Source organism: Pan paniscus, chromosome X, assembly GCF_029289425.2.
Source record: "Pan paniscus chromosome X, NHGRI_mPanPan1-v2.0_pri, whole genome shotgun sequence".
Taxonomy (NCBI): Eukaryota; Metazoa; Chordata; class Mammalia; order Primates; family Hominidae; genus Pan; species Pan paniscus.
The window spans coordinates 93,741,814-93,759,083 of record NC_073272.2 but is presented as its reverse complement, the minus strand read 5'-3'; the positions used below and the strand labels follow the sequence as shown (position 1 = coordinate 93,759,083).

The 17,270-nt window shown below is 34.8% G+C and overlaps 1 non-coding gene across 1 annotated transcript; it reads right to left on the bottom strand.

The window, feature by feature from the left end:
* Nucleotides 1-2,821: 2,821 nt before the first annotated feature.
* Nucleotides 2,822-2,885, bottom strand: LOC112438572 (small nucleolar RNA SNORD43). The gene has a single exon (XR_003026978.1). It is a non-coding gene; the product is annotated as a small nucleolar RNA SNORD43 (small nucleolar RNA).
* Nucleotides 2,886-17,270: the final 14,385 nt, after the last annotated feature.

Below are 17,270 nucleotides of genomic sequence, written 5' to 3'. Positions count from 1 at the left end.
CAATTTTTGCCCATTTAGTATGATATTGGCTGTGGGTTTGTCATAAATAGCTCTTATTATTTTGAGATATGTTCCATCACTACCTAGTTTATTGAGTTTTTAGCGTGAAGGGCTGTTGAATTTTGTCAAAGGCCTTTTCTGCATCTATTGACATAATCATGTGGTTTTTGTTGATGGTTCTGTTTATGTGATGGATTACATTTATTCATTTGCATATGTTGAACCATTCTTGCATCCCAGGGATGAAGCCCAGTTGATCATGGTGGATAAGCTTTTTGATGTGCTGCTGGATTCGGTTTGCCAGTATTTTATTCGGTTTGCCAGGATTTTTGCATCGATGTTCATCAGGGATATTGGTCTAAAATTATCTTTTTTTGTTGTGTCTCTGCCAGGCTTTGGTATCAGGATGATGCTGGCCTCATAAAATGAGTTAGGGAGGATTCCCTCTTTTTCTATTGATTGGAATAATTTCAGAAGGAATGGTACCAGCTCCTCTTTGTATCTCTGGTAGAATTCGGCTGTGAATCCATCTGGTCCTGGACTTTTTTTGGTTGGTAAGCTATTAATTATTGCCTCAATTTCAGAGCCTGTTATTGGTCTATTCAGAGATTCAGTTTCTTCCTGGTTTAGTCTTGGGAGGGTGTATGTGTCCAGGAATTTATCCATTTCTTCTAGATTTTCTAGTTTATTTGCATAGAGGTGTTTATAGTATTCTCTGATGGTAGTTTGTATTTCTGTGGGATCGGTGGTGATATCCCCTTTATCATTTTTTATTGCATCTATTTGATTCTTCTCTCTTTTCTTCTTTATTAGTCTTGCTAGTGGTCTATCAATTTTGTTGATCTTTCCAAAAATCCAGCTCCTGGATTCACTGATTTTTTGAAGGAGTTTTTTTGTCTATATCTCCTTCAATTCTGCTCTGATAGTAGCTATTTCTTGCCTTCTGCTAGCTTTTGAATGTGTTTGCTCTTGCTTCTCTAGTTCTTTTAATTGTGGTGTTAGGGTGTTGATTTTAGATCTTTCCTGCTTTCTCTTGTGGGCATTTAGTGCTATAAATTTCCCTCTACACACTGCTTTAAATGTGTCTGGCAACTGTTTTTCTAAATTTTATTATGTACCCTCATGTCTGGCTATCCAGGGTCCTCAGGCTCTCTCCTGATGACAGAATCACATAAGCCTGTCCTTACTCTGAATTTTTTCATTTCCTATCCTTTCTCTCACTCATAAAAACTTACCTCATCTCACCTCCCTTCAGGAATGGGTTGGTTGAATATCTAATTTGATAAAGTAACTGATGATAATAGAATGTTGTCTTTAAAAATATTTTCAGTGCCTTTGCTTATAGAAATGACTAACTTGGACATCCTAGCAAGCTGGAGATAGGATGGAAAATGCTTTTGGTCAAAGGAATCATCAATGTCTCTTAATTCATATTGAAGCTAATGGTCTTAAAAAAATATTCACTGTGAACTGATCCATATTGTTCAGCAAGAAACAAACAAATTTACACGAAAAAACAAATGACCCTATTAAAAAGTGGTCAAAGGACATGAACAGACACTTCTCAAAAGAAGACATTCATGAGGCCAACAAACATGAAAAATGCTCAATATCACTGATCATTAGAGAAATGCAAATCAAAACCACAATGAGATACCATCCACACCGGTCAGAATGGCGATTATTAAAAAGTCAAGAAACAACAGATGCTGGTGAGGCTGTGGAGAAATAGATATGCTTTTACACTGTTGGTGGGAACGTAATTTAGGTCAACCATTGTGGAAGATAGCATGGCAATTCCTCAAAGACCTAGAACCAGATATACCATTTGACCCAGCAATCCCACTACTGGGTATATCCCCAAAGGATTATAAATCATTCTATTATAAAGACACATGCATGCATATGTTCATTGCAGCACTATTCACACTAGCAAAGATGTAGAATCAACCCAAACACCCATCAGTAATTGACTGGATAAAGAAAATATCCTACATATACACCATGGAGTACTATGCATCCGTGAAAAGGAATCATACCATGATTTATGATACTATGCATCATGTCCTTTGCAGGTCATGAATAGAGCTGGAAGCCATTATCCCCAGCAAGCTAATGCAGGAATAGAAAACCAAACACCTCATGTTCTCACTTATAAGTGGGAGCTGAACAATGAAAACACATGGATACAGGGAGGGGAACAACACATACTGGGGCCTGTTGGGATTGGCAGTGGGAGGGAGAGCATCAGGATAAATAGCTAATGCATGCTGGCCTCAACAACATGAAGAAAAACGTTGAATAAGCCGAAAGTCAGTAGCTCTTCTTGGATGCATTAGAGAATTTAGGTCACTGGGCAAATCAGTGCTCCAAAATTGGAAATACAGATGAATACAGAGAATAACAGATTACCAGAGCAGAAACTCAGAAGTAGAAGCCTACCACTGGAACCAGAGTATAAACACTTAAAATGTAATTGACAAATTGCTGGAGGCTCAGTCTTGACACATTTGAGATTTAAAAATTGCGGTGAGTCCCAGTTTTAGTAGTAGCCCCTACACGTTCCTGAATGCTACCTCTAGGATCCCCACCAAGTCGTTGGGGAGAATGTACTATGAAGAAAAATTCCCTTCTGCCAATAGAGAGAAAGAAAAATTGCCATTTAAAAATAGGTCTAGAGCATTCTGCTCTCCTTAACAACAACAACAACAAAATTGCCCTCAAAGAAAACTATTTAACCAGAATCTGACCACACTGAGTTTATCCAGAGCATGACCAAACTGGAGGCAAAAATTACCCGACTCCAGTCATCTTTTAAGCTCAATCAGAACATGGCAATCAGCACGATGTCTCTGTCCATCCATCAACAACTCCAGTCACTTCTGGCCTTCTTGTTTCACCTTGCGGGGAGGGCAGAAAATAAGAAACAATTGATAAGCACTTATGGCACAATTGATAAGCACTGCCCAGGCACAAAGGCTAAATAAAAGACTGAGACATTATCATAGGACTGTAAAATGTTTCCCCTACCCCAACCTTACCACCACGTCAAATGGGTTCCTCTATTATAACTAACAGGATTAAAACTGAAAGAACCGCATGGCTCAGATCTTATTTAAGAAGTCTCGGCCAGGCGCGGTGGCTCACGCCTGTAATCCCAGCACTTTGGGAGGCTGAGGTGGGCAAATCATGAGGTCAGGGGTTCAAGACCAGCCTGATCAACGTGGTGAAACCCCGTCTCTACTAAAAATACAAAAATTAGCTGGGCGTGGTGGCGTGTGCCTGTAATCCCAGCTACTCAGGAGGCTGAGGCACGGGAATTGCTTGAACCTGGGAGGCGGAGGTTGCAATAAGCAGAGATCGCGCCACTGCACTCCAGCCTGGGCAACAGAGCGAGATTCTGTCTCAAAAAAAAAAAAAAAAAAAAAAAAAAAGAAGTCTCTAGGAAAACCCAAAGGCAAAGGGGGAGGCAGACAGTAGGATGGCAGAGGAAATGTTAGCCTCTGACCCATAGAACAACAGCAAATAGTAAATACAGATGAATTATTGGCCTGCTAAGCAAAATCCTCACACTAACTGCCTATTTACCTAGGCTCTTTTTACCCAGTACATCATGTCTTACATTCAATAAAAAATTACAAAGCATACTAAAAGACAAAAATAATAGTTTGAAGAGAGAAAGCAAGTACAAGAATCAAACACAGTTACAGCAGAAAGCTGTCGTCCAAAATTTTGAAACAAGTATGATTAATATATTAAGTAGTGTATTTTTAAAATGTAGAAAGCATTCAAGGACAGGTAATATACGCAGAGAGATGGAAACTTCAAGAAACAATTAAAAGGAAATACTAGTGATCGTAAAACATTGTAAAAACAATAAAGAATGCATTTGATGGGCTAATAAACAGAATGGACATAGCCAAAGAAAGAATCAGTAAGTATGAAAATCTGTCAATAGAAACTTCCAAAACTGAAATGGAAAGAGAAAAAAAGAATTTTAAAAATGGAAGATAATATCCAAGAATTGTGGGACTGTTACGAAAGGTATAAAATACACATAATGGGAATACCAAAAGATTAAAAAATAAAAGAATATGGGAAATGTATAAAGTAATAATGATTGAGAATTTTTCAAAATTATTGAAAGACACAAAACCACAGATTCAGGAAACTCAGAGAACACCTAGCATAAAAAATACCCAAATCCTACATCTAGGCATACAATGTTCAAATAGCAGAAAACGAAGGTAAGGAGACAATCTTGAAAGAAGCCAGAAGGGGACAAAAAAGTACAGCAACAGAGGAGCAAAAATAAGATTTAAATCAGACTTTCTCCTCAGAATCCATGAAAGTTAAAAAAAAAAAAGACAAAATAGTGGAGTGAAATGTTAAATGTGTTGAAAGAAAATAATCAGCCAAACTAAAACTTCATTTCCTTTGAAAAGGATGGTTTAAAAAGCCTTCAAAAGCAAAGGAGAAATAAAGACTTTCTAAGAAAACCAAAAATTGAGAGAATCTGTCACAAGCAAACCTGCCATACAAGAAATTTTAGAAGAAATCCTTCGGAGAATTAAAAAAAGGAAAATAAAAACTATTTTTGTCTAAACTTTGAATGCTTGCAGATCTTATGGTCAGAATATTTTCTTTACTGTAATTATATCCTTCCCTTGTGCAAAAGTCTTTCAAATAAAATCTTTCCTTAAAAAAATAGAAATTTTTTGAGAATAAAAGAAGATGATGTAAGTCATAAATTCAGATATATATGAGGAAAGGAAGAGACTTAGAGAAGAAATAAATGAAGGTAAATTAACCTATTTTACTTTTCTTATTCTTAATTGATCTAAAAGATAACACTTTGTTCAAAATAATAACAGTAATAATGTTTTACAGTGAATATAGTTTGTGATAAATTGAAATAAATGGCAATGGTATAAGAAACATCAGAAAATAATTGTGAATCTCTATTAACTACTTGCATTATCTCTGAATAGTATAGTATTATTTAAAAGTGGACTTGGATTAATTGTAAGTGTACATTGAAAACTCCAGAGTAACCACTGAATAACATTTCACAAAGTATAGACAAACTAAGAGAGGAGAAAAAATGGAATATATAATGTGCTCAATTAAAATCAGAAAAAGAGTCATAGACAAAATTATGAATCAAAAAGAATAGAAAACAGTAACAAATATGGTAGATGGTAATTCAACTATATCAATAATTATTTTAAACTTCAGTGCTCTAAATACAATACACCAATGAAAAAACAGATGGACAGAGTGGATAAAATACCAAGACCCAACTCTATTATTGAGGGCTCTCCAGAGAAATAGAACCAATATGATAAATCTATAGCTATATGGATATAAAATTTTTAGGGGAATTAGCTTACATAATTATGGAGGTTGAGAGGTATCACCATCTGCTGTCTACAAACCAGAGAACCAGGAAAACTAGTGGTGTAGCTCAGTCTGAATCTGAAGGTCCAAGAACCAGGAGCTCTGATATCCAAGGAGAGAAGAAGATGGATGTCTTAGCTTAAGAAAAGAGAAAATTTACCCTTTTTCTACTTTTTATTCTATTCAGCCCCTCAAGGACTTGAATGATGCCTGCCCACACTGGTGAAACCGGACCTTCCTTACTCAGTCTACTGATTCCAAAGCTAATCTCTTCTAGAAATACACTTACAGAAACGCACGAATAGTTTTACCCACTCTTTAGGCCTTCTTTTGCCCAGTGAAGTTGACACATAAAATTAACCTTCACACCCAACTATATGCTGTCTAGAAAAATATCCACTTTATATAGAAAGACACAGAGATATTAAAAGTTAATTAGCTTTATTTATTTTACATTGTACTTAAGATCATAACATCACAATATACCCCCATAAACATATGCTAATTTTTCAATATATAATTTTTTTAAAGTAAATAGAAAAAGATTTAATGTGCTAACACTACTCAAAAGAAAGTATCAAAATACATGGGGCAAAAACTAACAGAATTGCAGGGAGAAATAAATAAATTCACTCTTACAGTTGGAGAATTTAACACCTGTCTAACAGAAAATGACAGATCCATCGGAAAACCAATAAAGACATAGGAGAACTGAACAGCACTATCAATCAAATAGATCTAATTTACATTTGTAGAATACTTTATTCAACAGTAGAATACACATTCTTCTCAAGCTCACATGGAATATTCACCAAGATAAACCACATTCTGGACCATAAAACACATGTTAATAAATTTTAAAATACAGAAATCATACAAAGTATGCTCTCAGACAACAGTGGAATTAAATGAAATTAAAAATCAACAACTGAAAGATAAGTGGAAAAATGAGTCAAAGAAAAAGTCACAAAGAAATTAAGAGCTATTTTGAACTAAATGAAAATATAACATAAAAATTCGAAATGCAGAAAAAGCAACATTAGAAGAAAATTTACATCATTGAATATATATATGATATATATATGATATATATATATCATATATATAAGATATATATGATATATATATAAGATATATATCATATATATATAAGATATATATCATATATATATAAGATATATATCATATATATATAAGATATATATCATATATATATAAGATATATATATATCATATATATATATGTAAGAAAATAAGAAAGTCCTAAAATTAATAACCTATGCTTATATCTTAGGAACCACACCTGTGGAACTTTGAACTTGAGAGTAATTATTTAGGATATCTGGTGGAAGAAATTTCTAAGCAGCAAAGTTTTCAAGATGTGGCCTGGTTGCTTCTAACAGCCTAAACTCATATCCATGAGCAAAGAAATGACCTGAAAGTGGAACTTATATTTAAAAGGGAAGCACAGCGAAAGTTTGGAAAATTTGCAGCCTGGCCATGTGGTAGAAAAGAAAAGCCCCTTTTTCAGGGAAGAAATTCAAGCAATCTGCAGAAATTTGCAAGACTAAAAAGGAGCATAAGTCCACAAGAGGGGTATCTCCAGTTTCACAGCTTAGTGAGCAGTAATGGGATACACTTTTCTTCTATACTCCAGACCTGCCAAGGCATCCTCCCATGGCCCAACTTTGGCAGCAAATTAGGAAGAGTTAAATCACATGCAGTTTGCTTTAAGCCCATGAAATTGCTCCAGGCTGTAATACTCAACATTTTGGCTAAAACAATGCCTCTAAGAAATATCTCATCTCAGTCCAGTCCTATGAAGAGGAGCTGCCCAATTCCAGCACCCTTGGCTGGAACCCGTGCCACAGTCATCTCCAAGGTCTGTCTGTGGGGGCCCATCTCCGACTCAAGACTAGATAACCAATTCCTGGCCCAAGACTCTCCAAACCATTGATTGCCCCACTTGCTAGCTGGCAGGTTTCCACACCACCCACTATGAGGTAGAACCAGGAATAGCTTCCTTCTCTTTGCACTGAGAAGCTCATGTAGAACACTTTCCAGTCCTTTCCTTGTTACAGTCTTCCCACTGCTCTGCAAGTCAGATACAAGGCTTAGGGGTGACAAGGAGCTCCCTCATGGCCAGGATCTCCCAGTTATCCAGCGGGAACGTGTATCACAAAGACACTCACTCCCTATCTCATGTTTTGGAAATTCACTGATGGTTTTCCACAAGCCTCTGCCACAAATGCTGTAGCTTGCCTTCTTTTTTCCAGTAACCAAAGTTTTACCTTGTTTTTATGTTGAATTCACATGTTTTGTATTGGATAAAAGTTCACAGTGTGAATCTGCACACACTATTTTGCTATTTCTAAGTTGGTGAGGTCCACTGCAAAGTTGTTGTTCCTCCATCTTGAAAAAAGTTTAATTTTTGGTTTTTGATTTGTAAGAGTTCTTTATACATTCTTAATACAAGACAGATAGATATATGTTTGCAAATAATATTTATATCTCTTGATAATATCATTTGATGTATACAAATGTTTAATTTTGATAAAGTCAAAATTATTTATTTTTATTATCTTCTTTTGTTGCTCACGCTTTTGGTGTCATGTCTAAGAATTGATGGACGAATCCACGATAACAAATATTTACTTCTATGCTTCTATGTTTTTTTCTAATAATTTTAAGGTTTTAGCTCTCATATTTAGGTTAGTGACTCATTTTGAGTTAATTTTTGTATATAGCGTTAGGTAAGGGGTCCAACATTAATCTTTTGAATGAGGGATAACTGGTCGTCTCAAAGCCACTTGTTAAAAATAATGTAAATTCTTCTATGAATGGTCTGGACACCTTTGTTAAAAATCAATTGACCATAGATACACAGGTTTATTTCAGGACTCTCAATTCTTTTCTACTCTCCTATATGTCTATTCTTATACCAGTAACACTCTGTTTTGATAACTGTACCTTTATACAATAAATTTTACAGTAAATCAGGAAGTGTAAGTTCTCCAACTTAATTCTTCTTTTGCAAGATTATTTCGGCTATTTGCATACCCAAACAATACCCTATTTATGTGAGAATCAGTTATTCCATTTTTAAATTTAAAAAATTGAATTTTGGTAAGGATTGCATTGAATCTGTAGATTTATTTGAGTAGTATTTGCCTCTCACCAATATAAAGTCCATGAGCATGGGATGGCTTTCATTTAACTACGTCTTCTTTCATTTCTTTCAGCAATGTTTTATTTTTTCTGTGAACAAGTTTTTCACCTTCTTGTTTAAAGTTATTAGTAGATACTTTATTTGTTTGTATGCTATTGTAAATATAATTATTTTCTTAATTTGCTCTATGGGTGTCTTATTTCTGGTGTATAGAAATATATCTCGTTTTTGTGTGTTAATCTTGTATCCTACAAGTTTGCTGAATTTGTATTTTAGTAGTAACAGCTTTCTTGTGGATTCCTTGTAGTTTTCTACATATAAGATCATGTTATGTGCAGAAAGAGTTTTACTTCTTCCTCTTCAATTAGAATGGCTTTTATTATTTTTTTTCTTTCCTAATTCTTGGGCTAGAACTTCCAACACAATGTTGAATAGCAGTGGTTAAATAGGCATCCTTGTCTTATTCCTAATGTTAAGAGAAAATATTTCAGCTTTTCTCTATTGATATGGTGTCAGCCATAGGTTTTCCTCAATCTTTCAGGTAGCTCCCAAACTGGTTAGATGGGAGCTACACAAACATAATAAATTGTAGTTAAGTTATTTCCTACTTTATTTGTTGCCAGGGACCAGGGGTATTCATTGGGAATATGGGCTGCTGTGTCAAGACTTCCTATGAGCTCTGGACAGAGTACGGTAAGGGAAAGCAAAACTGGTATAAAGCTTTCCTACTATTCTAAGTTGCCTTTTTCTTGATTCAGCATTCACTTTGTTGTGGTAAACCTTTGACTGTTTTCAAGAGTTCTGGTAAACTTGGTTTGGACAATTTCTGTTTGCTTTTTCTGTGGAGGGACAGTAGTTTAGAGCTGCCTACTCTGCCATTTAACTGATGTTACATTCCACAAGAGGATTACTTTTAAATAGAAAAAATGTGACAATATATTAAGGCTGAAGAAAAGAGTCAGTGGAGAGGTAAAAGTTTTATAGATGATAGATAGATAGATAGATAATCCATAGATCAAGTTCTTTTTTTTTTTTTTGAGACAGAGTTTTTGCTCTTGTTGCCCAGGCTGGAGTGCAAAGGTGTGATCTCGGCTCACTGCAACCTCCGCCTCCTGGGTTCAAGCAATTCTCCTACCTCAGCCTCCCGAGTAGCTGGGATTATAGGCATGCACCTCCATGCCAGGCTAATTTTGTATTTTTAGTAGAGATGAGGTTTCTCCATGTTGGTCAGGCTGGTCTTGAACTCCTGACCTCAAGTGATCCGCCTGCCTCAGCCTCCCAAAGTGCTAGGATTACAGGGTGAGCCACCACGCCTGGCCCATAGATCAAGTTCTTATGGAAGATGAGAGCTAAATGACAGATCTTTAGAGTCATGTGTGATTTTGAATATTTTTTTAACTTAAAGGGATTAGACTATAGCAGGAAGAACTATGGAACATTGCCAACCAGATATTATTATTAGTTTTTAAGTATACTCAGGGGAAAAGTTAAAGATTCAAGGGAATTTAGAATTAAATAAATGACAACTTTTTAAAGATGGGAGTTTAGACTTAAAATTAAAGCAGCAATATATTTTACATAAAATATTTGAAAGTTTATTGAAATATTATTTTATTCTGTAAGAATGAAGAAGAAAAACAAAACTGGTATATTCCTCTTTGGGGAGAGTGTAGAATAAAGAATACACTCAAACACTCTTAGTGGGATATACATATATGGAAGTAAATTGAGAAGTTTTATCCTAACTTAAAATACATATTCCCTTTGACTCAGCAATTGTCTTCTACATCTCTCTATTCTTTCAAGAGTACAAAAGGATGTATGTATAAGGATGTCCATTTCAGCCTTGTTTGTGAAGCAACAATGACAAGTCTACTTAAATGTCCAGTAATACGTTAACAAGTGAAAATATTACCCATAAACCAGATGTTAATTGAATCATACATACTGTAGTGCATGTTCCTCTGTTTATGTATTTATATAAGCACAACAAGTCTGAAAGGATCTATCCCAAACTTTTAATTTTCATTCACCTTCAAGGATGAGCTGGGAGACTAGAACTTTCATTTTTTTTTTTACTTCGGATGTATCTATATACCTTTAAAAGAAAAATCTTAGACAAATTAAATTTAACAGAGTTTGAGCAATGAATGAATTGCAAATCAGGAAACCCTCAAACCAGAATAGGATCAGAGCAACTCTGGCACTGCTGCATGATTAGAGAGGATTTATGGACAGAGAAAAAGAAAATAACATACAGAAAATAGAAGTGAGGTGCAGAAACACCTGGATTGGTTACAGCTTAGTGTTTGCCTCATTTGAATACCGTTTAAATAATTGGCTCTGTGTGATTTGCCGAAACTTAGTGATTGCTACAAGAGTATCTTATAGTCTGTTTACACTTCCAGTTAGGTTACGGTTCACTGTGTATGGAGGAACCTTTAGGCCAAATTTAAAATATGTAAGGAAGAAGCTTTAAGCTAAACTTAACAGTAATTTCAACTTTTTTGCAATGATTGTGACTTACTTGGTTAATTTTAAAAAATAACAGCTCATGATTTTAAATATGACTATTACAATAAAGAACACAATATCATTGTTATCTATCGCCAACTCTAAAAAGATATATTAGTTGACAACCTTTCTGATAAGAAGTATAATATGGCAAGGTGTCAAACTCAAGCTTATATTCAGCAACCATGGCTAAAAACTGGACTTTTTTATAAAGCTATATAATTTCTATTTGTTGAAAAACATGCGTCTTTTCCATTTCTCTACTTTTTTTCTTTTTTCCCCTACCCACAACTAGACTAAAATAATAAAGCTCATTTGGTATATAAGTAAGCTCCTTTTCAAGGCACGTCAGTTTTTTTATGCCACTTAAAAAGCATTTTCTACTTTCTTAAATAAATATCCTGTAAGCCTGGCATGAGATTTTTCTTCAGCTGTGTTAACACATGATCTCTGACAACTGATCATACAAACTATGCCATCTTCTAACTATTTTTGGTAGTTTTCCCCCCATGAACTGTAGAAGTGCGTGTGCTCACTAAGAAATAAAACTTTTACTTCAGAATCAATTATATCTGCATTATTTTGCTCCCTATGTCCTGGTTCATAACCTACCACTCAAGCATTGTTCTGTTAGTAGATGATGATTCCCTGAGCATTTTCTGGAAACATCTTACCGATGATGTTATCCTACACCCAACTAATCTGTTTTTTGTTTTTTGTTTATTTTTATTTTTATTTTTTTTTGTAGGAGTTCTGTTGAATAGAAGCAGTTAAAGTGGCTTGCATCATTTTCTGCAGTAATAAGAGAGGACTTTTTTTAACTTCTCTGACTTGCTTTAAGTATGATTTTCAGATTACACTATGTCTCTTCCTCAGCTTCAAGTATGATTTTCAGATCACACTACATCTCTTCCTCAGCTTCTTTGTTGCCATCTTCAGTCAGTATTCATTCCACACGGTACGAATCATTAAGAGTTTCCATTTTGTTTGTGCAGTTTCTGGCAATCAAGGGCCAAACTGATTTCAGAGCTATTGAGAGAAGCAGCTTTAGACATTAAAATTAGTTGAAGATTTAAGTGTACTTTGTTCCCAAGTGCTTAAATTACTGTCAGTTTTGATTAAAACTTCTAGTAATTACAATAAAAATAAAGCAATTTAACTTAAATTTGTACCAATTACCTCCCTGTCCAAGAAAATGCTCCAAACCCAGAAATCTCTTTTATTTAAACATCTCATTTTAATGTGTTTGTACATATAAATCTTGTATTTACAGATAATTTCAGAAACACATGGTATGTATAGACAAATGAGTAATTATTCCACGAAGTATGTACGATTTATGTGCAGAAAGGAAATTATTGTACAATACTTATTTCAGGAATCTGTACTTTGAAAATAGAGCTCTAACTTCAGGCAACATCATAGATGAATGTCCTGCAAATTATTCTATAGTAAGATTGGAAAATGTCAAAATAAGAATATGACATTAGATGTTATAAAAATAACCACAAGATTCCTACAAATGCTACAACACCCCTATATTTCTTTAACGTAGGCATTCTTGACTTATCCTTTCATATATAAGCCTAGACTTATCCTCGTCAGAGCTCAAATATTATTAGATTGCTTCGATGTGGCTTTTACCATACACATAGTTACATTGTTAAAGCAATATCACAGCTAGAAATGCATAAAGCCACCAGAGTACAGGGTATTACTATTAGATAACTATAAAAGTGCACATATACGCAGCTCCGAAGCCAGGTATACCTATGCTGTCTCAGCTATTGATATGCCTTGGATGCAAAAATGGCTACAAATTTTCTTGTTTTGACTAAGTTGATTGAATAGGTAGGCACTATGACAACCACACATTTTAAAAGAAGGAGACTTTTAGTATTTATAAATTAGATTTCTGTTTAAAGACTATTAATGATAATCAGGTTATCAGCCTGACTTGTCATATCCCAAGTTTCATTAAAGTACTCAATAAAAGCCCAAAAAAATACAAAAGAAAAGCAGTAAAAACCACGAATGTGAAACAATTTAGTCACTTGCCAGGATACAGGGGAGAACACCCACTAATACATTTGTGGAGTTAGACAGACAGATATAATGGTGGTCTAAAATTAGTCCACTTATAAAGGAAAAATCCCAGGCAGCCTGAGTGTAACCGTGAAAAAACATAGCCCCTTCTGTATTACCTGCTCATAGGTTTATGGCAGCCATCTACTCTGACAGGTCCTGAAGTAACCAGTACTGCCTCACTCTCATAAGCCCAAAGATGACTGTCTCTCTCCATCCCATAGGAACAATTCCCGGTATACAACATGGAGATGAGGGTCATAAAAGCAGAGCACACTGGAAATTACAGATTTACTATATACTGGATATAGTTAAAGAACAATGACATAGTGCCTATGATAGAAATTGTTCTCCTCATAAGAAAGAAAAGCAAACAAGCAAAAAAAAAAAAAAATCTGCACAGTGATGATAAAATAGTCCTTTCTTATGTTCAATGAAGCCATGCTTCCTGGTAGCCTTCTACTCTGTCACTTACTAGCTATGTGACCTTGAGCAACTTATTTTGACTTCTGAGCCTCAGTTTCATTTTTAAAATACATATAAGATGACCCATAGGCATGTATATATACATATATATATATATATATATATATATATATTTTTTTTTTTTGAGATGGAGTCTCGCTCTGTCGCCCAGGCTGGAGTGCAGTGGCGCGATCTCGGCTCACTGCAAGCTCCATCTCCCGGGTTCACACCATTCTCCTGCCTCAGCCTCCAGAGTAGCTGGGACTACAGGTGCTGGCCACCACACCCGGCAAATTTTTTTTTTTTTTTTTTGTATTTTTAGTAGAGACGGGGTTTCACCATGTTAGCCAGGATAGTCTCAATCACCTGATCTTGTGATCCACCCACCTCGGCCTCCCAAAGTTCTGGGATTACAGGCGTGAGCCACCATGACCAGCCTAGGCTTATATTAATAGTGAGAAAAATATGCTAAAATGCCTTGTGTAGAATTTGGCACATATTAGGTGTCCAGTGCATCCCAATCCATATTCTTTCCCTTCTTGTGACATATTAACCATATTCGCAGCATTTTTATGTACACAGTATATGTTAGAACTACATTCCTGGAACTGTCATCTAATATTCCTACCCTGAGGAATCTAGTTAAGGAAATAATAAGATTTTAGAAACTATTAATTCATATAGATGCTTCTTGAAACATTATTCAGAGTAGTGAAAATATAAGTAATTTAAGTATATAAAAATAAGGCCATTAAACTACAATTATGGAATGTTTTTGGTAGCATGTGAAAATGCTAAATTTAAAATGTTATGTGTTTGTGTGTATAGTTAATGATAAGGTATTGCACACATAAAAATTTAAGAGGTTAGATCTCATGTTAAGTATTCTTATCAGAAATAACAACAACAGAGAGACACAAGGAAACTTTTGGAATTGATGTATATGTTTATTACCTTGATTGAGGTGATGGTAGCTTGAGTGTACACATATGTCCAAAGTGTATACATTGATTATGAAGCGTTTGCTGTATACTAATTATACCTAAACAAAGCTTGAAAAATACGTTAAACACTTGAATAAAAAGGAAATTAACTTTAAAAATGTTATGGGTAAAATAAGATAAACAGTTTATATAAGTAAAAAACTATATTGCAACCAACCGGAAACAAATAGTAAAATGTTAATATTTGTTTTGAGTGGTAGGAGGTAGAGTCACTGTATTTAGGCTAAATTCTCTTCTGCAATGTTCACATTTTTGAAAAGATATATATATGTATATGTGTATATATACACAACTTTTGTAATAAATTTTTATTAAAATAAATATATGAGAGTAACAATTATACGTCTCATGTAGTATGACTTTTCCTGAGTGTTACTCTAGACAGCTGTATTAGTGGGGTAGGGCCGCCATAGAAAAGTATCATTAACTGTGTAACTTAAACAACAGTAACTTACTTTTTCACAGTCTTGCAGCCTAGAGGTCTGAGTGCTGATGTTGGCAAGGTTGGCTTCTTCTGATACCTTTCTCCTTGGCTTGTAAGCATCCATCTTCTCCCTGTGTCTTTGCATGGTCTTCTCTCTGTAGACAAACATGTCTATGTCCTAATGTCCTCTTTTTCTAAGGACGCCAGTCATACAGGATTAGGGTCCACTGTAGTGACTATATTTTAACTTAATTATCTCTTTAAAGATCCTCTCCTCAAATGCAGTCACATACTGAGTTACTGGAATTCAGGACTTTAACTTATAAATTTTGGAGGACACACTTCAGCCCAAAACTCTTCACCTTCTGAACCCCCAAATAAATGTTCGTCTCATATGCAAAATATATATACCCATTCTAAAAAGCCCAAAACAAAATATTAACCCATTTCATAAGCAATGTAAGGCCAAAATCTCATCTAAATATCTAAATCATGAATGGGTGAGACTTAAAGTATGATTCATTCTGAAGGAAAATTTCTCTCCAGCTGTAAACCTGTGAAACGAGACAAACTATCTGTGTTCAAAATGCAATTGTGAGACAGTTACAGAATAATTATTCTCATTCCAATAGAGTGAAATTGTAAATAACAATGGGGTCATGGGCCTCAAGCAAGTCCAAAATCTATCAGGGCAAATTCCATTAGATTTTAAGGTTCAAGAATAATCCTCTTTGACTTGATGCTCTGTTATCTAGGCCTATCTGTGTGGCCTTGCCTTCCAGGTTCACCACAGCAACAGCCCCATTCCCTGAATCTGTGCTCTCTCTGCCAGTCATGCTAACCTCTGAACTACGTTCAAGATTATCTTTCCCTTTTCTTGAAGGATAATTTATGTTCACAGTTAGATATCTCTACTGACGATCTTGTAGAATCACAGAAGTCCAACAACCTTCCTTCATTTAATCTCATCTCTGTTCTGTTCAATACAAGTTAGCAGAATTTCTCCTGGTATAAAATTTTCAAAAATATTGTTGATCTCCCATGCAATTCACTAGAGTCCATGCTCTCAGACAAAAAGATCCTCCACAGATATTTCTGGATAATCAGATCTTAGCTTCTGCTGAGATAGTTGATTGGACCCACGAGATACACTCATAATCTTTGTAGCAAATGATTGTTTAGCTACAACCTTGTTCTCTCCAGAATGTGCTTTTTCATTTTTTAAAATATAAGATAGGCTGAGAACTTTGGAAATCTTCACATTCTATTTTTTTGTGCTTAACAATTCATATATATATATATATATAATGAATATTATTCAGCTCTAAAAAAGAATGAGATCTTGCCATTTGCCACAACATGAATGAGACTGGAGGACATCATCCTAAGTGAAATAAACCAGACACACACACAAAATATTGCATTACCTCACTTATATGTGGAATCTAAAATAAAATCAAATATACACAAATAGAGAACAATGGTTACTAGGGGCAAAGGAAGAGGAACTGGGGAATGTAGGTCAGAAGATACAAAGTAGTAGATATGTAGGATGAAAAAAATCTAGAGATCTAATGTATAACATGAGAACTACAGATAATAAAATTATAATGTATTTGGAGTTCCTTCTAAATGAGTAGATTTTTAGCAGCTCTGGCCACAAAAACACACACAATAAATAAGTATCTTGGTGAGCTGATTGGTGTGTTCATTTGATTCACCGTAGTAACCTTTTTACTCTCTCTATCCTATAACATTATGTCATATAGCTTAAATATGCACAATAACATGATTTTGAAAAATATAAACATTTACTAATTTTTAAAAAATCCTTCAACTGATGGCTCTTCTCTCACATTTTACCATAAGCAGAGAAGAGAAACCAGATTGCATCTTAAACATTTTGCTTAGAAATCTCCTCAGCTAAATATCCAAATTTATTGCTTATAAGTTCTACTTTCCACAAAACACTAGAACACAATTTGGCAAAGATCTTTGCCACTGTATAACAAGGATCACCTTTCCTCCAGTTTCCAGTCATATGTTACACATTTTCATCTGAGACCTCACCAGAAGCACCTTTAATGTTCATATAACCATTATTTTCATGATGATATATGTATTCTCTAACACAATAAAAGCTTTCTCTATACCTCTCCTCTTTTCTTTCTGAGTTTTCACCAGAATCACCTTTAACATCCATACTCTT